At 36.1% G+C, this 22,071-nt stretch overlaps 1 protein-coding gene across 1 annotated transcript in view; it reads right to left on the reverse strand.

The window, feature by feature from the left end:
- Window positions 1–22,071, reverse strand: part of HPSE2 (heparanase 2 (inactive)) — a 660,133-nt gene that overhangs the window by 556,396 nt on the left and 81,666 nt on the right. The window lies entirely within an intron of this gene.

Below are 22,071 nucleotides of genomic sequence, written 5' to 3' on the forward strand. Positions count from 1 at the left end.
AGTCGACTTTTTTTTTTGTCTCCTATCTTGTTTTATACCAGAAGTATAAAGCAACTTTTTCTATAAAGGGCAAGATAGCAACTTAGCAGCTATTTTAGGCATTGTGGGCCATGAGGGTTATGCCACAAGTACTAAACTTTGCCACTGTAGCATAAAGACAAACAGAGACAATATGCAATGAATGAACATGGCTTTGTGCCAACTTATGCATAATGAAATTTGGATTTCAAATACTTCTCACATGTCATGAAATAATATTGTGATTTTTAAAACCACTTAAAAATGTAAAAGCCATTCTTTGCCCTCAAATCAAGCAAAAAAAAAAAAACCTGTCAGCAGGTTGAATTTGGCCCATGGGCCACAGGTTGCCAATCCCTGTTTATTATTAATAAATGCCATTATTCAAGGTTCAACTGCAAAACTAAACAATGGCTGCAGCAAGAGTCTCACATGATTCCTTACTCAGAGTAGCTTTTCAAAATTGAAGCCTTCCATTATACCATGAGGAACTGTGATAAACTCGTCATTCTCATGATCACAGATGCCTAAAAGGTATAAAGAAATTTGTATCTAAAATAAACTCCTGAGGCACCTGGGTGGCTCAGTGGGTTAAGCCTCTGCATTCGGCTCAGGTCATGATCCCAGGGTGCTGGGATCAAGCCCCACATTGGGCTCTCTGCTCTGCGGAGAGCCTGCTTCCTCCTCTCTCTCTGCCTGCCTCTCTGCCTACTTGTGATCTCTCTCTGTGTCCAATAAATAAATAAAATCTTTAAAAAAATAAAAATAAAAAAAAATAACTCCTTCGCTGCTTTTAAACTTAAAATCTTCTCCTTTACCTATTCTTTTTATGGATCTTCTTCATTGTTGCTGGCATCAAGAAAGGACAGTGTCTTGATGATCATAAACATTTTCAAGTATCTACCAGTGCTTTACTATGATGATGATAAAGATTAATACAGAGAGTGGTACATTTTTTTTCTCTTTCTTCCCCCCCACAACCCCACTTTTGTTTACATGAAAACACTAACATGTCCACTCAAACAAATTAGCATCTCTATGTAGGCAAGCTATTTTCTGGGAACAAAAATCTCCTGTGTCATTCTTCAGTATCTGAACTTACAATTATAAGTTACGATTTTAAGAACGGGGAAAAGAAACTAGATACAAAAAGATAAGCAAGAGTAGTTTGTAACTTTTAAGTTTGGGCACAGCACTTTTCACAAGACTTTTCACTAAAGGGACCATTCTTAGCCAAAGGCACTAAGCCAGGAGCTGGTGCTACAGATATGGTCCTGTCCTCAAAAAACTTAGTCTACTTGTGGAGACATACATAAGAGGTAAAAAGAAGAGTAATATAATGAACCATGAACACTTCACAGATTTCAATATATATTAAAATATACAACAGGATAGAATTCCACACAGATGTTCTAAAAATGAAAGCTTAGAGAAATTGTATGAAAAGAATTCCAAGTCAAAAATATATTGAAAAAATAGTTTTGCCTAACAAAAACAAAATTAGAAAAATACCCAAAAAGTCAATAATAAAGTATAAGTCCCCTACCTACTCTCCCAAAAAACCTATGGATTAAAAGGAAGGATCATCCCAAAAGAAAGACAATTGCAAATATAGTAAAATATAAGAAATAAAGCATAAAAGATATAATAAAATGATATATGGACATAAATAAATGTCCTTGTGACATATATTGGGAGTTATATTTTTTAGGTTTAAAGTCAACAGTGAATTTAAAAGTTTGAGCTAGTGTGTTTAAAACTCTACAGAAAATGCAAACATTTGGGGAATGCAAACTGGTGCAGCCACTGTGGAAAAACAGTATACAGATTCCTCAAAAAGTTAAAAATAGAACCACCATATGATCCAATAATTGCACTACTGCATATTTACCCAAAAAAATACAAAAACACTAATCCAAACGAATACACGCACACCTATGTTTAGAGCAGTATTATTTATAATAGCCAAATTATGGAAGCAGCCCAAGTGTTCAACAACAGAGGAACGGATAAAGAAGATGGGGTATGGTATATAATAATGGGATATTACTCAGCCATCAAAATAAATGAAATCTTGCCATTTTCAATGATGAGGATGGAGCTAGACAGTATTAATGCTAAGTGAAATAAGTCAGTCAGAGAAAGACAAATACCACATGATTTCACTCATATGTGGAATTTAGGAAACAAAAATGAGCAAAGGGGAAAAAAAGAGAGAGAGAGAGACAAACCAAGAAACAGACTCTTAGCTACAGAGAACAAACTGATGGTTACCAAAGGGGAGGTGCGTGGGGGGAAGGGGTAATGGGTGCAATAGGTGATAGGAATTAGAGAGTACACTTATCACGAAAAAAATAATAAAATAAAATAAAAAGATATACAAAATATATTGAAATACATGCAGATAAGTGTCTAAAAAAACACAATAAAGACATTTCTGAAAGTAATAGATAGATAGATAGATAAAAATAATCCAAACATGGGTAACAAGAAAGAACTAAAGGTACCTAAGCATCTGGTGATAAGAACAGATGACAAATAATCCAGGAACTCAGAGAAGGCAGCAGGGAGTCTGTTTCTCCCTCTCCCTCTGCCCTCCTTTCCCCCTCCCCTACTCAAGTGCATGCTCTCTCTCACTCTCTCTCTCTCTTTCAAATAAATAAAATTTTTTTCCAAAAATAGAAGCATTTGTTAATAAAAAGAATAACTTACAGAAATTTCCTTCTGCTAAGAAGTATGAGAGGAAAATGTGGCTATTCCCCATGGTTGGGTATGAGATGGTGATTGTACATGCTTATAGTAAGCTGCTGGTGGTAGTGGGAGGGGTAGGGGGAAATGGGCAGAAACTTCTCCAAGATTTCTATCTATAAGCCACCAAAATCCCTATCAGTAAGTCTTCTGTGTATAACTAAACTGCCTGTAACTAGTTCTTTCCAGTCAGAAAGAAGAATGAAATGTTACCATTCTTCCAATCTACCCCTAATTCCTAACAGATATTTACTATTTAGTAGCTGAAGTTTCTAATTAAAATTTTGAGGGCATTTTATTTTTAGGGCATTTTTAGATATTTTTTTCTGTTGCATTTTTGCTAACTTTCTATCTCTCTATTGTTCACTGATACAAAGGCCTAGGAGCCCAGTATCATCACCATGACCTTCAACCAGGGCTAAAATTCTAAATTTGGAACTGGGAGATCTACTGAGATTGCAGCCAGTAATCTGTCCATAGGCACAGCCAGTGGTCAGAGCCAGAAGTCATGAAGTAAATAAAATTAATAACCAAGACCTAAGCCAAGAGAGCCATAAAACAAAGTTGGCAAGGAGAGGCGGGAAGGGAAATGGGTGTCAAAGCTAAGCCAAAGGAGTTACAAACACCTCATATTACCAGAACCACCTAGAGGCCATTGCAAACTATTACTGTTGCTTTAGGCACAGTCTCCTTAAAGACTACTGACCAATGGCTGAGCCATAAGGAAAAGTCAGTTTGGAAAGGAACATCCTTTGTTGGGTGGCTCCTTAGCCAGTTCTCCTGTTTTCTAGTTTCCCTTATCCTGGTGCGCTATTTCTAGCAATGTAGGCTTAGATATGAATCCCTTCCTTCTTGGGCCAGTAATTTAAGCTCTATGCTAGCTCATCTGTACAATGATAATAATAATTCTTACCTTCATTGATTTGGTTTAAAGATTGTATGAGGATACATGTGAAAATCTTAAAGGTTTGACAAAATACAAATGAATTTTTTTGTAAGACACACTCTTAACAAAGTTAAAAGAGAAATGTTAAACTGAGGAAATATATTTATAACAAATACTTAAAATGTCAATATCCCTAATAATTCAAAAACTTCTACAAATCAGTATAAAAATACAAATAACACAAAGTGGGGGGGGGGATGGCAAGGCCTAAATAGGCAATTCACACACACACACACACACACACACACACATATACAATACAAGATGCTCAACCACACTGGGGATCAAAAAACTGCAAACTACAGAGGGAGGTACCACTTTTCAGCTTGGCAAGAATTGGAGAGATTGATAATACCCATGCTGGCAAGTATTTGGGAAACAGGATATTCATACATACAGTTGGAGATAGAAAACTTTTAGATAGGCAGTTTGCCTCTAACATTTAAAATATGACTAACTTTCACTCTAGTTATTCTATTGCTAATAAACTATCAATCAGAAATACCATCATAAATTCATAAAAATACATGCATAAGTTATACATTAAAATACCTAAGTTGTATATAAGTGTGTGCCTATATATAGATATTTTATATCTGTATCTATACTTTTAAAAAGAAAATCACGTGTACCCCTGGGGATAAAAATATATGTTTATAAAAAATTAAAAATTTAAAAAAAAAAAAAAAAAGAAAAGAAAATCACGTGCTCAAAATGACATCACTTAGGCCAAGTCATCAAACCAGGGGTTAATAACTAATCTAACTGCAGTTTTGACATCCTCCAGAAATTTAAGTCTGAACTAGTCAGTCAAAATTTTCTGTGCTAAGGTTATCTGACCTCCTGCTTCCTCTACTAAGGGAAAGTGACCTTGCCTGAAACAATCCTTTTCATTTGCTAATAATTTCTTTGCCCCACCCTCCTTCCTATAAAAATCTTTCATTTTGTGCATCCCCTCTACCTGCTGGATGGGATGCTGCCCAATTTTTGAATCATTTAATAAAAACCAATTAGATCTTCAAATTTACTCAGCTGAATTTTGTTTTTTAACATACTGCTGCTATAAATGTTATATATATACATACATATATATTTATATGTGAACAGAAAAAAAAGTCTGGAAGTTTATGCAATTATTAATGGTATTAATTCCAGGGAAGCGGAATTGGAAAACATGGGAAGAAGGGACCTTATATTTTATATTTATGACATACTAAATATATACACAGTATGTTGTATAATTTCCTCCAATTGAATGAACTTTTCATAATTTTTAAAGAAAATGTTCTGCAGATCATAAAGCAAGTACAGGTACTATTTTTCTTAAATTATACCTTATCAACCAAAAGAAACTTAAGGTGACATACAAATGTAAAGTGTTATTATTTATTACCAGAATTTCTTACTTAAAATTATTTTAAGTCAAGAAAAAAAGTTGTGTCAAGCCTTCCATATACATAAAATGTAGTAATTTTAGGTTTAAAATATAGAATTATAGCTCTCTTTAGAAAAAGTATGATTAGAGGGACACCTGAGTGGCTAAGTTGTTTAAGCATCTCACCTCAGGTCATGATCCCAGGGTCCTGGGATCGAATTCTAGGATCAAGTCCTGGGATCAAGTCCTGCTAGATCAAGTCCTGGGATCAGGATCCCTGCTGAGTGGAGGGTCTGTTTCTCCCTCTCTGTCTACCCCTCCCCCTGCTCAGGTGCTCTCTCTCTCTTTCTTTCAAATAAATAAATAAATAAAATCTTCAAAAAACAGAGTATGATTAGAGAAAAGTTCCTTGTAAACTTTAGCAAGTCTTACCCTTCTTTACTATTCTCACACTTAAAGCATAGTACAGACATTACATTATTCTTAGAACATGACACCATATCTGATCTAGTTGTTTTCTAAAGTAATCACTGCAAACTAAAATTTCCTTCTTTTTATATCTTTCCTTTTTCTCAGTTTATTAAATCATTTTAAATCTGAACATATTTCTCCCAGGTACAACAAAATGACAAGCTTAATTTTGTGAGATATAAGCAAATTAAACACACATGCTTTCCATTTCATCATGCAAGATAACATAAAAATATTACAAGTTCATCAAAAAAAAAACAAGAATTCCAGTAAACCGTGTTAAGCTCAGAGGCAAGTGGAGCTTTAATGTGCCCCTTCTGTCCAATTCTCCTTCAGTACTGCCTCAGGTTATCCCAAGGACCCTCCTAACAATGCCTGATTTCAGAAAAGGATCTGAAAAGCAAATTGATGAGTAAAAAACACACAAAGGGAGACAAGCCATAAGAGACTCCCAATCTCAGGAAACAAACTGAGGGTTCCTGGAGTGGAGGGAGGTGGGAAGGATGGGGTGGCCATGTGATAGACATTGGGGCAGATATGTGCTATGGTGAGTGCTGAGAATTGTGTAAGACTGATCAATCACAGACCTGCAACCCCTGAAACAAATAATAATAGTAATTATATGTTACTTTTAAATAACATACAAAGGAATAAAGCTATAACTGCTAAATTTAAGAAATTGATTTTTTAAATTCCACATGAGTACCCAATACTTCCAGTTACTGTATATAATGTGAGCCAGATTGATGGGCCCTATCCTCAGAAAACACAGATAACAGATAAACAAGTAGTTATACTAAAGTATGGTTTACTATGAGACACAATGTTTTGAGAGGGAAGGTCTAACCAAGTGCAAAGGAGCAGAGAATTCTAGAAGAAATAAGCAAGCCAAGGAGTGAAGAGTAAATGAGCATCAACTAAACAAAGGTGTGTGGGAAGAATGAAGGCATGAAGAATGCCTTCCTGAAATCACATCACCCCATTTATCCAAAATATATGTCTGAATCTGATGAGTAGTGAAGGGGGAACAAAATTCAAACATTCTAACTTCCAGTTCTTTTCATCATTTGGAACACTAGATCCCTGGCATCCTCACCTCTCTTCAGCTTCATATGGGTATGGAAAACAACAAAACTAAGGAAATAAGTCACAGAAAACCAGAAATGCAGAGTACAAAGTGAACAGATACAGGCAGACAGCTGGGGAAATGGTTTTGTAAGACTTTCTCTAAAGGACAAATGTTTAGAACAAAACAAAATTCCCAGGAACAGTGTATATGCTCCTAAAGACTATAGTTTTGGCAGGGCAGTAAATATTCAACCCCAATGTCCAAACAGAACAAATATCTGGATAGTCTCTGCCAAATCAAGATTAAAAACTTCTGAAATAAAAAATAGCCAGCAATAAATTTATCCATTTTCAGCTAAGCAATATTTAGAGGGGAATTTACAACTTTAAATGCCTCTGCTAGAAAAATATCTCAAATCAATAACCCGAACTTCCACCTTAAGAACGTAGAAAATGAAGAGTAAATTCAACCCACAGCAAAGAAAGGAAAGGAAATAATAAATAGTAGGTTGTAAATCAATTAAGTAGAAGTTAAAAAGGCAAAAGTAAAAAATAAATGAAACCAAAAATATGCTTCTCAGAAAATGAAAAATAAAAACAAAGTTTTTCAAATTTTAGCAAGACCCACTACCAAAAAAAAAAGAAGACAAATCACGAAAATTAGGAATGTATAAGAACACATAAAATATTGTAAGGTAGTATTATGAACAGTTTTATGTCAATGTATCAGATATCTTAGATGAACAAACTCCTAGAAAGGCACAAATAACCAAAATTGACTATGGAAGAAATAGAAAATTTGAATAAACCCATAATGAGTAAAGACACTAAATTTATAATTTAAAATCTCTGCTCAAAGAAAAGACAGATCCAGATGGCTTTAATGGTGAACTCTATTAAGCATTTAGGAAGAAATAATACCAATCCTTCATAGACTCCTCCAGAAAATGGAGAAGGAATACTTTCCAACTCATAATATGAGGTCAGTATTCTCCTGAGAGTGTTTTCTAAACTGGGTCTGAACAAAACCCAGGATCACAGAACTCAGTTAATTCCGACACCTTTGGGTTCCAGATGGATTCTTAAGGTGAGCGAGGAAGCTGGAAATGTTATCCAAGAACATGTTAAGAAAGCTCTAGAACCAACCTGGATCTCAAAAGTCCTTTAAAATGTAAGACGATCTCATGAAGAAATTGAGAATAGCTACCTTAAAAAAAAAGAAAAAAAAACCTATAAAAGAACGTCTCCCCTCCCCCATTTCTGCCGGAAGAAGTTAGTAACTGGTATATTTTGGCTTATAGGATCAAGTCATTAAGGTCAGGCCTCTCAGTTCTCAAATCACTTTATAGTTTTTAGACAACCTTATTGGTTTAGGTGTTATCTCATATTTGAAGTTACTACATCTATGGAAAAAAAGTGATTTCCAGTTTAAAAAAAAAAACAAAAACTTTTTCTTCCCTCTCTTCTTTCTTCTTATGTACCAAATTGTATGCACACCACAGTTTTATCTATATAGCACAAATACAGGGAATGAAAAGACAAGCCACAGAACCAGAAGAAAAGATCTGTAAATCATGTATCTAATAAAGGACTTTTATTGGGAATATATGAAGAACTCTCAAAGCTCAATTACAAATAAAAAATGCAATTTTTTAAATGGGTAAATTTTTTTAAAATACACTTCTCCAAAGACGATATATTGATGACAAATAACCACAGGACATGATGCTAACATCATTTTTCATTAGGGAAATAAAACTAAAACCACAATTAGATACTGCTGTCTTTTGATCAGAATGGCTAAAATACAAAGACTGATCATACCAAGGATGTGAAGCTACTAAAACTTCCATTCAATAGTACTGGAAAGTAAAATGATTACAAGCGTTATTAAAAAATGGTTTGGGGGGGCGCCTGGGTGGCTCAGTGGGTTAAGCCTTTGCCTTCGGCTCAGGTCATGATCTCAGAGCCCTGGGATAGAGCCCTGCATCAGGCTCTGTGCTCAGCAGGGAGTCTGCTTCCCGCCCCCCTCTCTGCCTGCCTCTCTACCTACTTGTGATCTCTCTCTTTCTGTGTCAAATAAATAAATAAAATCTTTTTTAAAAAATGGTTTGGTATTTCTTAAAAAGTTAAACACACCTTTTCCAGAGAAATAAATGCATATATCCATATAGAAAGACTTGCACAAGAATATAATTAGTGGTTACATTTATGATAGTTAAAAACTGAAAGAAAAAAAAGATGTCCATCAACAGAAAATGGATAACCAAATTGTGGCATATTGATACAAAAATTATTCAACAATAAAATAGAATGAATTATTGATAAGTGCAGTAACATGGATGAATCTCAAAAATATTATGCTGAAAGAAGTCAACAAAAAACAGCACATACTGTATGATTCTATTTATATAAAAAACTTTTAAAGTGCAATCTGATGTATAATAACAGAAAACAGGTCAATGGTAGCCTAGGGATGGGGAAGCCTGAGTGAAACAGAAAGCCTGAGTATTATAAAAGGGCATGAGGAAACTTTTGGGGTATATAGATGTGTTCATTATTTTGATTGTGGTGATGATTTCAAACTGATTACATTTTATGCTTTAAATATGTGCAGTTTATTGTATGCCAATTAAACAAAACCATTAAATTTTTTGTTTTATAAATTTCTCATAAAGATTATATATCTTAATTATGTTCAGTTACATTTTTCTGCTAAATGCTATTGCTCTGAATTAAGATACTACAAAGTGGGAGGTAGGGATAGGGTGGTTGGGTTATGGACATTAGGGAGGGTATGGGCTATGGTGAGTGTTGTGAAATGTGTAAGGCTGATGATTCACAGACCTTGTACCTCTGGGGCAAACAATACATTACATGTTAATAAAAATAATTTTTTAAAAAAAGATACTACAAAGAGACTAGTCATGTGGAACCCAAGTTATATCAGTGTGTCAGTTGTCATTCTCATTTCATGAATAAACAAATTGAACACCAAAGTAGAAAAACAGCTTGACCAAGCCCATTGAGACTATACATGATAAAGCCTAGATTCAAAGCCAGATCTGACTGGCTACAAAGCCCATGTTCTTCACACTGTTATAATCCAGGGGAAAAGTGGAATACAAAATGATATGGACACAACACTGTAATTATCTAAATAAAGGAAAAGGAAGATAATTTCTTACCATAAAATGATTTCATTGGGGTTTTAAGTTGTTAGCCTATTGTTCTTTGTGGGATACGGTTTTAAAATACACTAGTTTGTACTATCTTGGCCAAAAAAAACAATACTTATAAAATATTTATAAAATGTTTTGTTGCGTTTTACTTTTCTAGTAAACAATATAACGAGGTCTATGGCATTTGGGAAGTAATGGCTTTCAGGACAAATCCTTCTTAAAACCATGGATTCCATCAGGGTCAGGGTATCTTTGAGATTGACTATGGAAAGCCTGGAACCAAGCACTTTTAGATATATGTGAAAATATTGTTCAGAATTCATGACATTGTTTTACTTGGCATTATCCTGACACTGCTCAATCATTTTGTAAATCTGAGTGATTCCAAGTCTACATGTTTCTGATTTAGTTCCACTTAGCAAATCAAAGTGTTGTTTTATGAGTGCTGTTTGAGATTTAAGGCAATACTCAACTGGTATCCTTTGAAATAAGGAGACTGAGTCAGAAGCCATCATTCAAGTGGCAGATGGGTTAAAGATGCTTTATACAAACCAGCTCTATCAGTTTCCACTGAAGTCTATGCTCTTGCCAAATGCATTCTCTTAGAATATACAATGAGTTTTTTTTCACATTTATAGGCCAAAATTCCTCTTGCAGCCACATCTTGCTTCAGTTTACTTGGAATAAGTTTCTATCTCTTTTATATAATGCTGATTATGGAATATTTGAAACTATGTTGCTTGAATTCTAGGAGTCAAGAAATGCAGCAGAATTGACAGGTAAACAAAGCACAGAGACTATGAGACCAGGACCAGCAGAAGTGCTCATATTCAAAGACAAATAGATGAGAAATAAATAGAAAGAAATGGGAATGTGTATAATCACAGATCTTTCTTGAAATTAAGGTAGAGCTGAGATGGAGTGAATAGAGATAATCTAGGTGTCTGGAATTTTGAAGCATTTCCATAAATTCACACAGTTAAATAGAAAGACAGGCTAATCAGACATTCTCTCTCCCTTTCTCTTAGTTTCTCACTCACTTTCATGTTTCTCCAACACTCTAAATTTTTTTTCCTACTCAACAATGAGAAAAAGTGTGGTGCAATGAGAATTTTAAAAGGAGAAGGAAGAGGATGAGGAAAGGAAAGGAAAAAAAAAAAAGATGAGAGAGAAAGTACTAGATGGGAGAATGGAGAGGAGAGAAAAAGAAGAGTATGAAAACAGGTGAGCACCTTTATCACCAAAGTAGCTTGTTTTGCTGGAGGGGAGCTAGGTGAGGGGATAGGGTAACTGGGTGGTAGGCATTAAGGAGGGCACTTGATGTAATGAGTACTGGGTGTTATATGCAACCGATAAATCACTAAATCCTCCCCTGAAACTAATAACATACTATATGTAACTAAATTGAATTTAAATAAAAAATAAAAATAAATAAAAATAAAGTAAAGTGTTCTTAAAACATGGTCTCAAATTTTTTGATACTCTTTCCATCAGCAAGTGGGGTCTATGTTCCCTCCCCTTAAATCAGAGTAGTCTTTTGACTGCTTCTACCAACAGAGTATAGTAGAAGTGATACTATGTGATATCCAAGATTAAGTCATTAAAAGTCAAACCATTTCCACCTGGTTCTTTTGGAATATTTGTTCTCTGGAAGGTCCCTCTAAGGACTCCACAGCTTGGTACCCAACCACCACACTGGCAGAAACCCAATTCATATAAAGAGGCCACATGTAGGTGCTCTAGTCAAGAGACCCAGTTTAGCCCAACTTTTGAGTCATCCCATCCCAGGCATCAAAACTGTGAGGGAAGAAGCCAGGACCAACTCCACAGGCATACAACCTATACAGTCACACAGGGACCACACTCAGAAGGGCCTTAGCCTTGGTTGGATCTCTGTTGTTGCCATCTTAAAATTCTTAATAATTTTATCTTTGAATTTGTGTTTTATAAGTGAAGTCCAATGCAACATGAGTGTGAGCAGAAGAGATGCACACAATATGCATGTCTGCCACAGTTCCTCGCTGTCCCATTAGCATATAGCTTTTGTGATGCTCACTACACAGCCTCTATAGAATACTTATCTTATACCGAAAGTCCTGTGCTGATAAAAGCCCTGAGCTTAGTTTAAAAGTCACCCTCTTAAATTCAGAATGATTGTATCTTTGACCTTATATTTTGTAAGTCAAGTCCATGGAACAATGCAGCATACATGCATAATTAAAGGTGATAGACACAAAATGTATGTCCCCATCACATCCCTCCCCACCCCACCAACCCTTTCACATATATTCTCCATCATGCTCTACAAGCACAGACTTTTCACAGATCTACACTATGTGTAAGTTCAGGGAGACTTAAATTGAGTCCAGGATAAGTATATTTTACACCTATGCTTGAGTAAGCAGAGGCACTAATAGCCTGCAGAAATCACACTTTTCATTTAAACTAGAACTTGCTTTGAATTAAAAAAAAAAAAAAAGCTGTGGGCATTCTAAGAAACTAGAACAACCACGGAAGTCTATCATATCCTCTTACTCATGTTCTTTCCTTGTATTAACCAACTACCTACAATGCAAATGATTACATGAAAAGTTAAGGGAAAAGACAAAACAACCCATAGTTCTTTTCCTTTTGATTCTTCCTTATTGATCAGTAAGGCAAAAGTACGGAATGTCGATAGAATGTGTACATTATCAAAGAGGGAAGTAAAAACTGTTGAGATGGACTGCACAGCATTTCCACTGTTATGCTAAGATTAAAATACATATGCATATGTGAGTTACAAAATACAAACCATGTAATTTCTGTGGTTCTTGCATACAAGTTAAATGCTCTTATATTCCCATTTAAAACTCACATTATGCAATAGAAAGATGAATAATGGTCCACCTCCTCCCATGTGCTGCTTTAATCTCTATACACCACCATCTGTCAAAATGGAGAACCCACAAAGTCTCTTAAGTATCAGGTTCCTTATCTGTGGAACAGGAATAATGAGACTTCACAGGATGGTTTGAAGGTTAAAAACAATGCTTTTATAGCCTTCAAAGTACACTATCTGGACATACTAGTTATTCAATAAGTAGCTACTAAATTACTACTCTACTAGGAAAAATAATGATGGTGATGATAATGACACAACTTTCTAAAGCTACCAATGAATTTTGAGACAGCTTTATTGCAGAGCCCTTCCATACAGTGAATTAAAACATGTTTCTCTTTTCAAACTATACCAGTCGTATTTCATGAAACTCTGGACCTTACAAGCCATGCTCAATCCTTCTTCCACAGCCCTTCAGATGACTAGAGACAATGACAGGCCCTATCACTTGCAAACTTAAATGAGTTTCTACACAGCCTGTTCAATGTCTTTGCTAAGGCTGAACATTTCAGGTAAGCTCCTGAATATTGCAGTCAGCTCATATTGCTTCCTCAGGAATTCATAGCTATTCGGTGCTATACTCTGTGCTATATCTAAGCACGTAAGTTGCTATCACCCACCTTACATATCCAGTCTCGGCTACATTTTCAGGCCATGTATACACTTCAAATGAAAAAGTTAGGGTGGGTGAGAAATTCTCGACCAGAATGTTGGTGCCATAAGGGCAGGGACTTTGTCTTATTTGTTTACAGCTGAATTTCTAGTACTGGGCTCATGCTAGATACGTATCATTTGTTGAATGAATGAAAAAACAAATTCACAGGGAGAATAAACATGACTGGTATGCCATTACTTCCACCCTATTTCCTAGGAACCTCAAAGTTCATATTTACCCAGGTTCTAAGCAAAGGCCTTAACAAGCAAAATACAAAAATATCTGAATGTCAAAAACTATGCTATAACATTTGGTAGAAAAAAAAACTAATATGTGAGTGCTACCTACAGAAACACATAAAAAGAAGACAACAACAAAGTCATCTTTCAGCAATAAACATGCCTTTAATTAGAGGTCTCTACTTTGGGGCTCTACAACTAAAACAAAAGTTAAAAAATTGAGAAGATGTTTGGAAAAATAAAGTTTTTTAAAATAATCAATATATAGAAAAATCTAAAGAAACCAGATAAATTTCATCCAGGGAAACTGAGCCCTCAAGAATTTAAAGAATTTAGGGGCGCCTGGGTGGCTCAGTGGATTAAGCCGCTGCCTTCGGCTCAGGTCATGATCTCAGTGTCCTGGGATCGAGCCCCGCGTCGGGCTCTTTGCTCAGCGGGAGCCTGCTTCTCTCTTTCTCTCTCTGCCTGACTCTCCGCCGACTTGTGATCTCTCTGTCAAATAAATAAATAAAATCTTTAAAAAAAAAAAAAAAAAGAATTTAAAGAATTTAAAGGAATATTACATTAATAATGGTGAATGGCTGTTCTGTTTCCATTGTAATGGAACAAAAGGAACAGCCTTTAATTATAGCAGGAGATCCTGCTATAATAATTGCAAATCAAAATTCATCTCAAGGGATGTGAAACACTGACAAAGTCTGCCAAAAGAGATATCAATTCTTCAACTCTACAGATTGATGAAAAGAGTATTCATCTTTCTAAGATCATTTAAGTGGATTTCTGCCCAAAGTAAAGTGTGAACTAGAAAACTTCAAGGCCACTATTCTACAGATTTTTCAATCAGAATCAACTGTGACATATAGGGCATTTCCAAGTACCTAAAGTAAATCACATAAAAGGTCTAGAAAAAAATTTTAACCCTCCATTTCATTTTTTATAAGATGTTACATTTAAATAGCATTTCACAATTTACAGTGGGCTTTGGGTTTTTCACCTATTTATTTCTGTTATGATAGATGATTCTATTATGATACATGATACCCCAGATTGCCTGTTTAAGCTTGAAGGATAAAGGAACCAAGGAGAACAGATCAGAAGTCTTGGTTTTAAATAAACCTAGAAGAGAAACTTACAAAGGACTCATATAGGATGGACAATGTAGTTTCATCCAGTATAAGACAAAGGGAGAAGACTGCAAAGACAGACCCAGGTTACAAAGAACACTAACAAATGTCTTTTCTTCTTTAGTCCACACATCACTATTTCTTGGTGCACCAGAGAACAGTGAAAACTCCTCCAGCCCTTCTCAACTATCTTGTCACTTATTTTTTCTTAGAAACAGGTGTTTGTTGAGAGGGACTTCTTCCCTCCAACAAATGAGCTTTTGGTGTCAATAATGGAAAAGAAAATGTCCTGAATGAAAAAGAGCAAATGGCAAAGACATGATAATTTTGCAAAAGGCTCAAAATGCCTATGAATGAGAAGGCGCTGTTCTTTTGCAAGTCTGAACTAAAGGCCTATCAAACTATGGGAATGCACAAAGCCTTTTTTTAAGCAACTGCTCAAGATTTTCTCCCAAGAGTCATTTCAGGCCTAGTTAGTTACCCCATTTTCGATCAGAAACAGGAGGCATAGCTATTGGAAAAAGTCTGCTGTTCACAGCCAGGTCAGAAAGTCTGAGATTTGTTTGGCTTGTGCCCTTTACAGAGAGGACCATAAAACTCCATTCCTCCCCATCCTGAAATAAATGCTAGGCAGAATAATGTTCCCAGAATGTCAACAGAATGCCACAGAGAAACATTTGCTTTTCTTGGTAACCAGTGCATTTAAGGGCACTGAAGTCCATATTTTTAATTCCAGAGAACTAAGGGCAATGACAATTTCAGGCTTTTTTCCCCCTAAAGAAAATGCTTGAAGAAATTAAGATGTAAAATGGCCTTTTTTCTAGCAAATATATATTGGTCCATTTCACTAAGAAACCATTTGGTACACATTAGCTTCCAGGTAAGTCAAAAGTCCTCACAGAAGGATCCAAATGTTCTCAGGGCATGGGTTTCCCCTTATACTCAGAGAGTTATTTTTTTTTTAATTTTTTATTTTTTATAAACATATATTTTTATCCCCAGGGGTACAGGTCTGTGAATCACCAGGTTTACACACTTCACAGCACTCACCAAAGCACATACCCTCCCCAATGTCCATAATCCCACCCCCTTCTCCCAAAGCCCCTCCCCCCAGCAACCCTCAGTTTGTTTTGTGAGATTAAGAGTTCAGAGAGTTATTTTTAAAGTTAGATATTTCTGCAAACAAGCCAGCACTGAGCCTCCCTGGGGAACCATTTTGCTAGGCAGGTTGGCTCCACTGGTTTGAAACTGATTTGAAGAAAGCCAATGATTTGAATTGTATCCCTTAATGGATAATATTCTAAAAAGCAGAAACAAAAACAAACGTAAGAAAACCTGGAAAAAGCAGAGATAGCACCTCTTATAAATGCAGCCTTTAGTTGCCAGCAAGACAGTGTGATTGTACCTGAAGAAGTTAACAGAGTAGAACCTGCAAAAACAAGTCAGTGAATCAACTGGCCCCTCAGTCAATACTGCCTAACACACAGAAGGTATATAGAAAGTAAGAGCCTCAGCAGTGAAAAAGATCAGTTTTTCTTATTTTGTAATTGTCCGTCTCCTGGTCTATATCCTTCACACTTCCAGCTGGAAGTATACCTTGAACACCAACTGTTCTACCTCTAGCACCTTTTATTCTCATCCCCTCCACTACCCTTCACTTGGTGTGCAGAGCCAGCCAGTTACAAGAATCTGTGAGTGTATCCAGAATATATGCTAGTGCACCTCAGCACTGCCCAGCAGCCGCAAAGAAAAATCCAACAGGAGGTTTCTCTTGCTAGGTTCAGCCACAAAGGACCAATATTGCATTACAGAAGAGGAAGGAACCTAGAGTTTATTTAGATCAACTCCTATTTTCAAAAGAAGGAACACGAAGCCCAGTGATATGAGGGAATTTGTCCAAGTCTGTGCTCTAGGGCTAACACAGAGACCCCAGATAGCTTGCCAGCAGAACAGCAGGATAGGCTAGGGCTAGTTGCATGCCTGCACATAGTAACCTACCTCATCTCCAAGCAACAGAAAACTACAGTGAAAAGATAAAAGCTTAAAATTGTTTTTTCTTCCTGTGTGTCTTTTTCCTACCCAAAGATTTTCATATTACCATTTTCCACTTTGAATCCCTTCTAGGATATCCATCATCCTGGTTCATAAATCTATTTGTTCAATATTAAAACTTTCCTGCATAAGAAAGATAGAAAATTATATTTATTAAAAGCATTGAAAGAAAGTGAAAACATAAAAACAATGTGCATCTAAGAGGCTTAGAGATAATATCTGTGAAACTATTTTTATAAAGAGAAATGAGTGGAATTTTATCCTGATATGAGCTGAGATTGGACAAGAACAGTATAAAATGTGAAGTGCTTTCAGAGCAAAATCCAAATTTCTTAGTTTGGCATTCAAAGGCCAAAGTTTGGTCCCAACTTTTTTTATCTCCACTACTATTCAGGCATTCTATGTTCTAACCACACCAGACATCTCACTCGTCCTCAGTATCTTATCAAGCACTCATCTAATTCCTTTTTCAGGTTTATCCCTCCATCTGGAATACTGTTCTCGTTATCCCTTCCACACCTCTGTCACCAGGCAAAACCACCATCATTTTCAAAGTACACCAGAAATGATCAGAGCAACTTGAGGCCCTTCCAAAACATCAGGCAAGTTGAACTTTACCCCTCCCAGTTTCTTCTCTCCCAGAATCTTGGTTCTATGTTTGTTTCAAGAACTTACAAACTCTTAAAAAAAAAAAAAAAAAAAAAAAGAACTCACACACTCTTGGTCTTCTGTGCGCAGTGTGGTATGACTGTTCCTATCAATAGATGCTAAGTACACCTGGATAGCTGAGACTGAGTTTTCAGCCCAGAGTGTCAGCCCTCAGACTAGCCTAAAGAAGCTACACAATCAATGTTTCTTTAACTAAATTGAAGGTTTAAAAAAAAGGAAGCATTACTAATCAGCATTAAACAATCCACATACAATAATACATAAGAAATAATACTTTCATCTGAAGTGTTTTAATTGATGACATATATATATAATATATATATGAATTGGATTTCTTATGGAAACAAATTATCTTAATCTCATCTTTCATTCAAAGAACAAATGTGACAAAGTCTCAAAATGAAGACTCATTTCTATTTACTGCTATGCAAAAAAAGAACCATTTCTCTCCTTCTCAGGATTGATAAGAGTTCAACTCCATCCAATCCCCAGATAAGATCAAGCAGATAATCATTTTCCCATTTGTTGAGTCCAAAAGACTCCTAGCAATTCTCAAACTCTAGATATCTTCATTGAGAAAAATGTATCCACCTATGGATGAAATGTACTACTAGTTTGGAGAATGTCTGGTTTTCTCTGTATTATTGCAAGTCTAAAATTATAGAATGAGAATGATTTTGGAATATTAGGGCTTAGTATTTTATTTTCACTGCATTTAAAAGCATATTAACAAGCAAAGGATGAAAACAAGAGCCATGTCTTGTTTGAAAAATCATGTGTACTCTTGAAAACACATTTGCCCATCATAAATGTTGGTAAATTTAAACAGTAATGGGCAGAGCCCATATTTTTATCCCTGGGCCATCTTCATCCATTAGTGTTGACATTACCAAAGAAAAACTTCACTTTCTTGGTTAGTACTTTGTCCCTCTCAGCAGATCTGTGATACTTTCTGGTATCCCACACAGGGATATATTTAATTTAATTTCTAAGGGCCAGATCCTGCCCTTGGATACAAGTGAGCAGTAGTATTGATGTCAATGGAAATTCTGGGTGTGCATTTGAGGGCGGACCATGGTCCTCTACATATGCCAAATGTGACTGCTGAAATTTCTCTTTGTTAAGATTGGTTTGATTTTGGCTCCCATTCTCTTAAATGTGCACACAATACCAGAAGAAGTGCATGAACGCTGTGAACAAAAGAAGAACTTCACAGCCAGGATGGATCAATTGTGACCTTCTGACCTAAGGAAAGAACTAGCTGTTAAGTCCTCTTTGTTCCATGGTCTGTTATTGCCCTGATGACCAGCCCAGAGCAAGGTTTTTCATTTCCAGATCCATTTCCTATTTAAAGAGAAAATAAAACTGAGATTCCAATTAAAACTAATCATTTTTATTTTTTTTTTAAGATTATCTTTATTTATTTGACACAGAGAGATCACAAGTAGGCAGAGAGAGGCAGGGGAAGCAGACTCGCTACTGAGCAGAAAGCCTCATGCAGGGCTTGATCCCAGGACCCTGAGACCATGACCTGAACTGAAGGCAGAGGCTTAACCCTCCGAGCCACCCAGGCACCCCAAGGCTAATCATTTTTAAAACCACTATTAAGAATATTAGAATGGGGGCACCTGGGTGGCTCAGTGGGTTAAAGCCTCTGCCTTCAGCTCAGGTCATGATCCCAGGGTCCTGGGATCGAGCCCCACGTCAGGCTCTCTGCTCCGCAGGGAACCTGCTTTCTCCCCTCTCTCTGCCTGCCTCTCTGCCTACTTGTGATTTCTCTCTGTGTGTCAAATAAATAAAAAAAAATATAAAAAAAAAAAAAGAATATTAGAATGAAAGCTGCATTCAATTCCAAAACAATCTGTCTTTAGTAATTAAATAATTTTTATTGTTTTTATTTATTTGTTTTTATTTGTTTTATTTGCTATTTGGTATTTTTTATTTGTTGTGTGAAAAACTATAAACCTAATAATTCCAGGACATTTACGAAATTGCATACAAATAAGGACAAACTGGTAAAGTGGCAATCTGGAACCACATGGAAACCTGAGACTCATCCCATATTTGTCACTCTCCCTTGCCTGATCTCCACCCTACCTAGTCCATACACACACAAAACCACACATACACAGTTAGTCACCAAGACCTTTCAATTCTATCTCCTTAGTAACTCTTAAATCTCCCCCTTCTTCAGCGCCGCTATCTTTAGCCCTGTTCATTTTTTCCCCCAGTAACAACAGTCTCCCATTCCCCTATCTTGAACACAATCCATTTTTCACACAGGCGGCAGAATAATCCTTTTAAACCCCTAATCTAAGAATGAAGCTCTCATTAATATAATCCAATGGCTTTCCATTAGCTTCAGGCAATACCTGCAGTCCATTATCTGAACTCTGCCCAAACTGCAAATTTAGTAGTTATCTAGATGCCTCTACCAACCCATCCATCAAGTTCAATAAGATTTAGAAACTCAGAATTAAGCTCTGAATTCTTTACAATTTGCTTAAAATCCTCAGTGATAACAAACATTATTTTGTAGAATGGGTGCAATGCACAATTTAAAAACTGAAAATATACACACCGTATTTGTTTTAGAAGTTACTAAGGGAAAAACATAACTTTTTTTTTTCCCCATAGAAATCCTTTATCTCAAAGGAATGTTTTCTGTGATTGTGTAGGTCTTGAATTAACTCAGATATCCAAGAACCAGGAGTTCGCATCAAGAACTAATTAACAAAATTTGACAGAACTTTGTCATTTATCACCAAAATCAACTTGCAAATAATTTCTTCTAAAAATTCTTCATGTGGAGATTTCAATCCCAAACCCCATTTCTGACAATTCATTTCAAAAATGCAGCTCAACAAAATATTTATTAAATGCTTACTTTGTAGGCACAGATTTTGAAAGAGGAATATGATAATTTCCCTGATCTCCAAAATAATTTTATCACAGTCATGGTCTTCTATGGCAATTCTTTTTTTTTTTCTTAAGATTTTATTTATTTATTTGACAGCCAGACACACAGAAAGAGAGGGAACACAAGCAGGGAGAGTGGGAGAGGGAGAAAAGCAGGCTTCCCGCAAAGCAGGAGCCAGATGCAGGACCCTGGGATCAAGACCTGAGCAGAAAGCAGATACTTAACAATTGAGCCACCCAGGTGCCCCTTATTGTGACAATTCTTAAGCAGATTATTAAAACCAATCTCAGAATGCTATAATGCCTTCTGATTATTTTAGAATGGTTATTCTTTTGTTTTTATTATTAACATATAATGTATTAGCCCCAGGAGTACAGGTCTGTGAATCGCCAGGTTTACACACTTCACAGCACTCACCATAGCACATACCCTCCCCAATGTCCATAACCCAACCACCCTCTTCTTAACCCTCTCCCCCCAGCAACTCTCAGTTTGTTTTGTGAGATTAAGAGTCTCTTACAGTTTGTCTCCCTCCCGAACTCATCTTGTTTCATTCATAGAATGGTTATTCTAACTTGAAAAATTCACAAGACCTTAATTGTCTGTCCCCTCCTACCCCTTCCTTCCCAGACCTCCCTTCTCATTAATTCTCAGATTTGTTCAGAGAATCAGATCTCCCTACTACACTCCCCTTGCTCACACCTCTCTGGCCACACAGCAGCCAAGCTCATGGCTCAGTGTCTTTGCCCATGATACTCCATCAGCCTGCAACACTCTTCCCCTATCACCTGTATGACTTGTTCCGCAACAACTTTAAACCTTCCTCAAATGTCACTTTCCCAATGAGTCCATCTCTCAAAAGTCTTCCTTAAAATGAACACCTACCCCAGCACACCTCCATCCCATTTCTGCTTTTACCCCACACCATGTTATCACCACCTAACAAAGTATATGTTTTATTTATTTAGTTTTTTTCTTCTTTCCTAAAATGGTCAATGTGATATTCTGTAGTAATTAAAACAGTGCCTGATACATACTGAATCCCAGAAAGTATGTTTTGGATGAATGAGAGAACTCACTCAGGAAGAATCTCGAGCATTTGGGGAAGCTCTACTGCAACAAGACTTCCTCAAAGCAGTAAATCATTATCAGAATATTCTTCTTCCACATAAATTTAAGTATCTATAAACACTAACTAAAGATTCAGTATACATTCTTAAATGAGAAATACATAAACCAATAAACAAATGACCAGAATAAGAAAAAATATTTCAAATAATTTTATGTGGTGATCAAAAATGCGAAAATATTAATATATTTTCTAAAACCCATTCTTTCATCTGTACATCATTATTGTACTTTATTCTATTAGTATGATGATGGTTTTATATAGGTTGTAGCTCCATATTTTCAAAGTGTGATCAAAGATCGAAAACATCTGAGGTGCTTATTGGTAAAAATGGAATTTCCTGCCTCCCCTTCTAGGGCTGTGGCCTATAAATCTGCATTTTTCTAACAAGTTTCCCAGGAGACCCTTATGGTTACTTACATTTGAGAACTATTGCTTTAGTCCCTCAGTCTGCAAAACCCACTGTAGCCTCTCTCCCACGGGAATCTCCCTGAGTCCAGATAATCTTTCAATTCAAACACGTGGATTTTACCTTAACTAGGGATTTAAAAAAAAAAAACAAACCTATATTTTCTCCTTGTGATAGTAAAAAGC

Source organism: Mustela erminea, chromosome 14, assembly GCF_009829155.1.
Source record: "Mustela erminea isolate mMusErm1 chromosome 14, mMusErm1.Pri, whole genome shotgun sequence".
Classification (NCBI taxonomy): domain Eukaryota; kingdom Metazoa; phylum Chordata; class Mammalia; order Carnivora; family Mustelidae; genus Mustela; species Mustela erminea.